Source organism: Setaria italica, chromosome VIII (genome assembly GCF_000263155.2).
Source record: "Setaria italica strain Yugu1 chromosome VIII, Setaria_italica_v2.0, whole genome shotgun sequence".
NCBI lineage: Eukaryota > Viridiplantae > Streptophyta > Magnoliopsida > Poales > Poaceae > Setaria > Setaria italica.
Genome location: NC_028457.1, coordinates 7415090 through 7423652, shown reverse-complemented (window position 1 = coordinate 7423652; position 8563 = coordinate 7415090). Strand labels below are relative to the sequence as shown.

General features: G+C 43.1%; 1 long non-coding RNA gene across 9 annotated transcripts; it reads left to right on the top strand.

The window, feature by feature from the left end:
* Window positions 1–689: 689 nt before the first annotated feature.
* LOC105915031 lies at window positions 690–7490 on the top strand. Of its 9 annotated transcripts, XR_001164721.2 has the most exons (6): window positions 697–3028; window positions 4129–4179; window positions 4521–4603; window positions 5645–5726; window positions 6070–6152; window positions 7272–7490. It is a non-coding gene; the product is annotated as an uncharacterized LOC105915031 (long non-coding RNA). The 9 variants fall into 9 exon arrangements; XR_002678736.1 differs by having other exon boundaries at window positions 690–1465; window positions 1603–3028; window positions 4129–5726; XR_002678740.1 differs by having other exon boundaries at window positions 692–3028; window positions 4129–4603.
* Window positions 7491–8563: the final 1073 nt, after the last annotated feature.

Sequence of the window (8563 nt, the reverse complement as noted above, 5' to 3'; positions counted from 1 at the left end):
GATGGAGATGGAGACGGTGATCGAGCAGAAAGCGACGGTCCCAGTGGTGACAACGGTCCTGGAGCAGGATGTGTTGGAGATGACGGTCTTGAGCTTTGAGGAGATCGGGGAGCAGGATCCAGCCTCAAAACGTGTTGGATTTGATCTATTTCTTTCCTTTAGCCAAAGGTGACATGGTGACCTGGTGAAGGATATTGGGAATACTTGGACTTGGCCCCCAATCAACTTCTTTGGACCTTCATGCCTTCCATGTATGTTTAGCACTCTTTTTGATCCACGAATGTATTTCTGAAAATGACAATGAACACACATAATGGTGCAGCAGCAATTCATCAAATGTATAAAATACAATCATGATAAAGAATTATTTCATCTGTGAATCAAAATTTGCCAATATGGTTGTATCCGAGTAGGTGATGTCCTCATCACCTCTCGTCCCCCTTCCACGCGCCCCTTACCGCGAGTAACCCACAGCAGAATACTAAAAACTACCTCAATAATTTAAAATAGGCCACATCATCACAATTGAGCCCACGTGTCATCCAATATATTCCTTCTCTTTTCGGCCTTAGCTTCTACGTGGAGACACAGCTCACCACCGCATCTCTTCGACCTATCGGCCAGCCGCTCACCCACGGCTCCCACGTCGGAGCCCATCCCCGCAGCTGCAGGTGGCCGCTCGCGCCCGTGGCCGCCAAGGCCCCCCAAGCTCGCCTCGTGGCTCATCCCCTTCGCGCGGCCACCCCTGCTCGTTGCTGCCGGGGGAGAGCCCGTGCTCTAAGCTACCCCTCCCACTCACCTCTCAGGATTCCTCAATAGCTAGCAACCTGCCAACCAGTTTCTTTCTTTTTCTTCCTCCAAATTAGCAAGCAACAGGTCAAATATAATCAGCAGCACACCTCTTCTCTGTTCTTCTGTCCACCATAATTGCAGCAGCAACCAGTAGTTCTCCCTTCTTCCTGCCGGCAAGCACAACGAGCTGATCAGGAACCCAGCTAACCTTCTCTCCCTCCAATAGCAGCATGCTAAATCCATCTCAAAAATCCCCAAGCTCCAACATCACCACCATGACCTCATCTCTTTCCATCGATTCTTGCTGGACCTCCAACCAAAGCACGACATCTCTTGAGCTTCTCCTCCTACCCGAGCCACAAATCCAGCATGGGCTCCTCCCAACCCATCTCCCTCATGGGCAATTCAAGCCATGGCCTGCACCTCTGCTCCTCTCAATCACATAGCTGCTGAGTTGGGGCAGATGCCACAGGATGAGCCAGTCGAAGGTGACACAGATGCGAATGTTGACTGGGGAGGCGGAGGTGGGGAACACAAGGACGAGCAGCACGGGGGAAGGGAAGGCACACCCTGCCCTATCCCGGCTGCCGGCAGTCTCCTGCTCCACGCAAGGAAGGGGCGTGCCGTCCTCTCCTTCTTCCACATTCTTCTCCTCTGCCTACGCCTAACCTTGGTGAGCAAGCTCCGCTCGCCAGTGAAATCCTGACGACTTCCTACACCAAAACCAAATCCTTCCGGCTAACAGATCCTACACCTCCTCATCATCCGCCTCGACTCATCTGCGCTACTCGCCGTTCCCTCACCATGCAGGAATTGAAGCTTTTCCATCCGCTGAGCCCCACCGAGCACACCTCAACCATTGGTGACACTTGCGGAGGTGGCGGCGGTGGCAAAATGCGACGGCACGGGCAGGCCAGCCACGCTGCGGGCTCGCGCGAAAGCCGAATGGAGGCTGGAGCAAGCGCCGGTTTGGCCGGGCCCAGGTGATGCGGCCGCGCGGGGTGGGTGGTGTCGGCGGGCGGTCCACGGCGCGAGGCGGCAGCCGGCGGACGGTGCATCTGCGCAGGGCGGGCGGTGACGGCGTAGAGGGGCAGCCGGGCTGGGGACGCGCCGGCGGCGGATGGAGGTAGCCCGGCGGGAACGTGCATGGGAAGAGGTCGGGCAGGCAGATTGGGGAAGACTGCGCGTCGCAAATATATGCAGGGTGATGGGGTGTGTTTTCGCGTCGTGAAAAAATTGGAAAGGTTTGGGGAACTGTTGGAGTGCCTTTTTTTCAATGTTCCCCCTAAAGAAGTTATTAGGAGTGAGATAGAGATACTCTTGGAGTTGCTCTGAGACGACGATCTACAAGGGAAGGGAAGGGGATCCAAACTGCAAAAACAGGAAAGGGGCATATATTTTTGGGAAAAAGAGAAGTGCAGAGGGGTTTAGAAAAAAAACCGAGAAGGGCTTCACTGCAATTTTCTCGTCTATAATTCAAGCAGATAGAGAAATATCCTATGCTTTCTTGTTACCATATATTAGTAGCATCATCCTCTCTTACAGTTCCTGTGCATTTAACTATTCGCGAATCCTACCCCGAGAGGGGTCTCCCGTTTGCGTTAAGCCGACAGCCCTACTCATCTTCGTCTGTTTTGGATTGGACGCGCACGCTGCGCTCGCGGAAACGACGGGACGCGCTCGCTCCGCGAGCGGAGTCGCGCCGAGGAGAGAATCTCATCCTCCCTTCTCCTCTTTCCCCTTCCGCGGCCTCCCCCGTGTTCGTCCTATCCAACGGTGAGGCCAGGCGATGGTGGTCGACGGCCGGCGAGGGAGGGAGGCCACACGCCGAGAATCTCCGGGCGGCGGCGACGCACGGCCAACAGAGGAAGGCTTCACTCCGCGGCACTCCATTCGCCGCGAATCTCCGGCGAGTGGCGGCGCGCGTAGAGCGGAGCGGCCGTCACACGCAGCGAGCAGAGGGGAGCCTACACTCGCAAACGGAGGGAGGCGACGAGCTCGGGTCTGCTACCCCCGCTCCCTGTATCTCTTCTCCACACCCTCGCCGTGATTCAAATCGCGGCGGTGCCGTCCACTACGAGGCGTAGCAGCAAACGGAGGGAGGCGACGCGAGGTTCTTCGTTGAGCCGAGGGCGTGCGTGGAGCTGCTACCCCTGCGTCCTGAACGACTCCTCGCCCCTCGCTGTCGACTACGCGCCATAGCAGGGCCAGCCATTCAATCAGCCGACGACCCGAGGTATGTCCAGATCCCTTTTATCATCCTGTGCTTTTTTACTCGCATCAAAAATCTTCTGATGTTTTATTTTGCGAATTAGATCATGTTCATTAGGATCCTGAGCCATGCAGATGCACGTCTACCATAGTTTAGCGTTTGCATATTACTGCCAAAATGTAGTTTCTGGTGGTACATAAACAAGTTATAAATGTGAGTTCGTCAGATCTGCTGTTGTTTTACATGTCGTGATCTACATTTCTAATCCTGGGTTGTACTATTAGTTTGGAGTCCTTTTTGTTGTCTGTTTGCAATATTTGTTGTGAAGATAACATGGAATGTTTAATATTCATTGGAAGATATATCACCCATACAATTTGGTCATGTTAATTGTCGCACTTTGCCATCTCAGTCAAGTGTGGATTTTGCACACATGGCGGCGCTAGCACATTCTCTGCTTCAGAGTTCAGACTGTGTGCAGCGTCCCTGTATTATTACTTCACAAACAATCTGACACCAACAAGAAGTAGTACCACTGAATTGGTTAGTGATGCAGGAACTAATTAGTGAAGTTCAATAGTAGGGGGCAGGGGCTTCTATTTGTGTTAGTTTTGCTGTTTTTTGATGTTTTGAGTGTAACTATATTTTAGCATGCGGATATGCATTGGCCATGTGATTTCTGTCAGGCATATGTTGCAATCTTATCCATTTGTTGGTTCCATTGCATTATTCTTAACCATCTAGTTCATAATTCTCATTATGAACCTGAAGTTGCAATTTTTCACTGCCATTACACTAGTAATTAATTAAACTTACCATAGGAAGTAACATACAATATATGCAGTCTCATAAAAAGTAACTAATTATGCATTTACATTCCATATGAAGTAACTTACCACATATGTGATCACTTATCATTTCAAACATTTAGTTAGTAGATTAGCTTACATTTAGTTAGTACCTAGTCATCTATTCACATTACGTAGGATGCAACCAGCAGCTATTTTTTTGAAACACGTATGATCTAACTAGCCATCTATTTACATGTAGCCATATATTTACATGGCATACGAAGTAATTCAAGTTTCCTCTGTTTTTTTATGATTTTTGCTGTTGCATCCAAGTCAGCATTCAAGTAGTATTGTCAACAACCAGTGTTTGTCACATTTCAACAGGTATGACACAATTACTTTACCTTTCCCAATCATTTAGTTTGTTTAAAGTTACAAAACTTAAATAAATATTGCTAGCAGTAGCTTTAGTTTTTTCTGAGTGGGGTGCTGAGTTGCATGATGAGTCTTTAATTGGGGTCTAAAAATCCAACGGAGCTGGTATGCAGTATGTGGGAGTGAGACTCTCTCACCACTGGATACCCAGTAATTCCTGGTTTGGTGGCCCCTTGATGCATGCAAGCTTAGCACCTACACTTTTTTATAGCTCACTTATTTGTTTTAATTTCCATTATTCATGAACTTGTTCTGATATCATCATTCCTATATTTTGTCACATTTTCGAGGTGCATCCAAGTCCGTGACACCTCATATTGGGGTAGTGCAGCAGCATTCTACTTTTGACATCAGCTGACCGTTCATATACGTAGTATGCCACAACCATGCACAATTTTTTTTCCCATTTTTTATTGTGATCTAGTTAATATATTCCTTATTTCAAGTAACTTGTCTTTTTATTTGAAGTCACCAATTTTGCTATTTCACATAATTTTTATGGAAGCAACTAATTCTATATTTATATTACATAGGAAGTACCTAAGCATATATTCAATGACACAAGAAGTAACTACTTCTGTATTTTTATTACTTAGGATGTAACTTACCATATAGTCAGTCACATAATAAGTAACTTGCCAGACTTGTTTCATATTTGCGTGCTTAATGTTGATAACAAAACACTATCTGTTTTCTGCTGATATAACCAAAGTTATTCTGTTTTCGTAACAGACAAAGACCATTAGAGTTGGCATTCAAGATCACAAGGGAGCTACTGCATGCACTTGACTCAATTTCGATGAAATTTGTTTATTAATCCCACTGATTAAAGTCATCCTTTTTGCTTTCTGCATCCAGTAGACTATAATTCCTGCTAGCCATGTGCTGTTGTCGGTCTAGGATGAGTTTTGGTAGTTTCCTGTTCTATTTTCCCATACTATATTTTGTCTGTCACTGCCATTTGTCATAAAAAGCTGCAATTACCTCACTGCCATTGCACTATTCTTTTTTTGCTAATGACCTTAACTTACTATAGGAAGTAACTTTACCACATATGCAGTCTCATAAGAAATAACTAATTCTGTATTTATATTCCATACAGAGTAACTTACCACATATGCAATATCATAAGATGTAACTAATTCTGCATTTATATTCCATACAAAGTAACTTACCACATATGCAGTATCATAAGAAGCAACTAATTCTGTATTTATATTCCATACAAAGTAACTTACCACATATGCAGTCACATATCATTTCAACCATTTAGTTAGTATCTAGCCATCTATTCACATCAATATGATGCAACCAGCCCCTATTTTTTTTGAAACATGCATGATGTAAGTAGCCATTTATTTACATGACATATGAAGTATAGTCAAGTTCCTCTGCTTTTTTATGATTTTTGCAGTTGCATCCAAGGCAGCATCAGTGCATATTTTTTGTGTTAGCTGTGTGTTCTCGACAACCTGTGTTTGTCACATATTCAACAGGTATATCACAATTATGTTACCTCTCCCAAACATTTACTATGCTTTAAAGTCACAAAACTTAAATAAATAATTGCCAGCAGTAGCTTTTTTAGTTTTTTCCGAGTGGGTGCTAAGGTTCATAAGTCTTTAATTGGGGCCATAAAAATCCAACGGAGCTGGTATGTGGTATGTGGACTGAGATGTTTTCTCAGCTTTGCATACCCTGTAATCCCCGGTTTGGTGGCCCCCTTGATGCATGCAATTCTTAGCACCTACTCATTTTTTATAGCTCACTTTTTGTAATTTCCATCATTCAAGTGCTTGTTTTGATATCATTATGCCTATTTTTTATCATATTTTCGAGGTGCATCTAAGTCAGCGACAGCTCATATCGGGGGTGGTGCAGCGTCATCTACCTTGTCATCAAGTGACCGTTCATATCCGTAGGTATGCCATAACCATGTGCATTTTTGTCCATTTTTTTTATGATCTAGTTAACCTATAACTTTATTTCAATTAACTTGTTTTTTATTTGAAGAATTAACTTGTTTTTTATTTGAACTAAATTTTGCTTTTTCACATAATTTTTGGAAGTAACTAATTCTGTATTTATATTACATAGGAAGTAACTTACCATATATTCAGTGACACAATAAGTAACAAGTACTGAATTTTTATTCTGTAGGATGTAACATATGTTTGATACTGTCATCTTTATTCAATCATATTTAACACATGCTTACAGCAAAACGCAGTTCTATGTGTTACATTACTGTGTACATATTGTCAATAGACCCAACAAGAATTCTTTTGCCAGTAGCTTTTATTCTTTTCATTTGGCTCTCCATATTTTAACTGTATAGAAGGATGTAACTCACTGATTTTTGCATCTATGCACATTATCAAAGCAACTCATAATTATTTACTGCGATTTGTTCATTTTTGCGTTATTATTTTTAGTCCATTGCCCCTAATCCTGAACATTCAGGAAGTAACTAGGCATGCATTTAAATCATATCCGAAGTAAATTGACTTTAGTTTGAATGTTGTAAGTAACTAAGTATTGTTATATATTATATATCATAAGCCTCTTATGTTTTCTTGAATCTTTACATGCACCTTCACTCACCTTCATATGTGCAAAAAGTAACCTTCGCTTGCGTTTTACCAATTTAGAATGTAACTTTTAATTCTGTCTTACTAGTTTTGCAAACCTAGGAAGTAACTAAATTATTTTATTTGCCTCTAGAGTATCAACTTCACTATTTCTAGAGGAGCAACCAGTCATATCTAAAGTCTGAAAGTAGATGTTCAGTAGCATTGTTTTGAAAGCTATGTGTAATAACATGTTCTCATTGTTTGCTACCAGACATTTTCAGTCTACATATTCATGCTCCCTTTTTAACTGTTAACCTTAATGTTACGTTTCTCCCTTATTTACAACTGATGCCAGATGATGGATAATGGGCCATTTAACTATGAATCTTCTTAATTAATTCAACTGTTAACTTCAATGTTACCTTTTTCTTCCCCTTTTAACTATGAATATGTTTGTTTTCCATACAGGGATAGAGATCTAAATCTCAAGTACAAGGAGTTACCGGATGCAAGGACTTCATGTTTAAGCAATAAAAAAACAAGGCTTTTTTGTGTGTATGGGCAATAAAAAACAATACTTCATGTTACAGGATGCACGATTATGAACCACTCATAAATCTGATTGATGTAACTATTTTTTTTTTCAGTCCCAATCTGGGAGATCAGCTGTTGGATGTTTATGTTTCAGAAGTTGTGTTTGTGTTCGGGATGAGGAGGATGCGCACTTTGACATGCATGATCTCCCTTTGATGTTGCCTATGGTCCCATGCTGTCTTGCTCCTTATTTTGCATCTGATTTGGTATTTTTTCGACCTGATTCATGGCTGGGTGATCCTGGATTTGTTTGTCGATCGAGCAGCGGTGGTGGATGGGAATGACGTTTGTTGCTTCAGCACTGCAACAAATACAGTGGGCATCTAGGGTTTTGCTAGTTACCTGGGCCATATTATCTTTTGTCTGGGCTTTTTTTGTTGTTACTTCTTTTGGGCTGACCCTTGTCTTTTATTTTTGCTTCCTGCATTTTTTTGGCGCCAGTTTTTCCTACACCAATTTTTCCACCCATCAGCAAGGTCCTCTCTATTGCCTGTTTTTTTCCACCCGCACGCAATTGGCGGGGACCCCTGCTCCTTGATAGATAAATAGCGCATGGTCCCGTGTGCGCGTGGGGTTCTTTCCATAAATGGAATGGATGCTAAATATGGGGCGCTCCAACTAGCGCTAAAAGGAGAGGCGTCTACGTGTAGTCACCTCCTTAACTATTTATTTGCTTGTTGTTTCTTATTTTTTGAAAAACTTGGAGAGCACTTTTGGAACAATCTTTATCTTATTTGAAAAGGATATAATGTTACATACCACTATAGAATCTAATCCAAAATTGTGTAGATAAAAGAGAAGATCATTGGGTTCCAGCTCGAGGGCAAGTGAGCTCTACCAATTGAGACATTGGTGAGGAAAACTCTAGGTATCATCAATCATCAATACTATAAAGATCAAAATAATTCCCCTGTAACCCTCTCAAATGACCCACTTGACAGGTTGAGAGGGGTACGAAAGTGTTAAAAAAAGAGAAAATGACTGTTGTTGGATTTGTGGTTCGATAGTCCACCTAGGGGTACACAGATGGTAGATATGTAGGCAAAGGGGATCATGAAACTAAGAACTCAAATGGTAACATAGTGGCGCAAGATTTAGGCTAGTTTAGGCCACCAAGATGGTGTCATACCCTACATCATGTGTTCGGCTGGATTGTATTGATATGC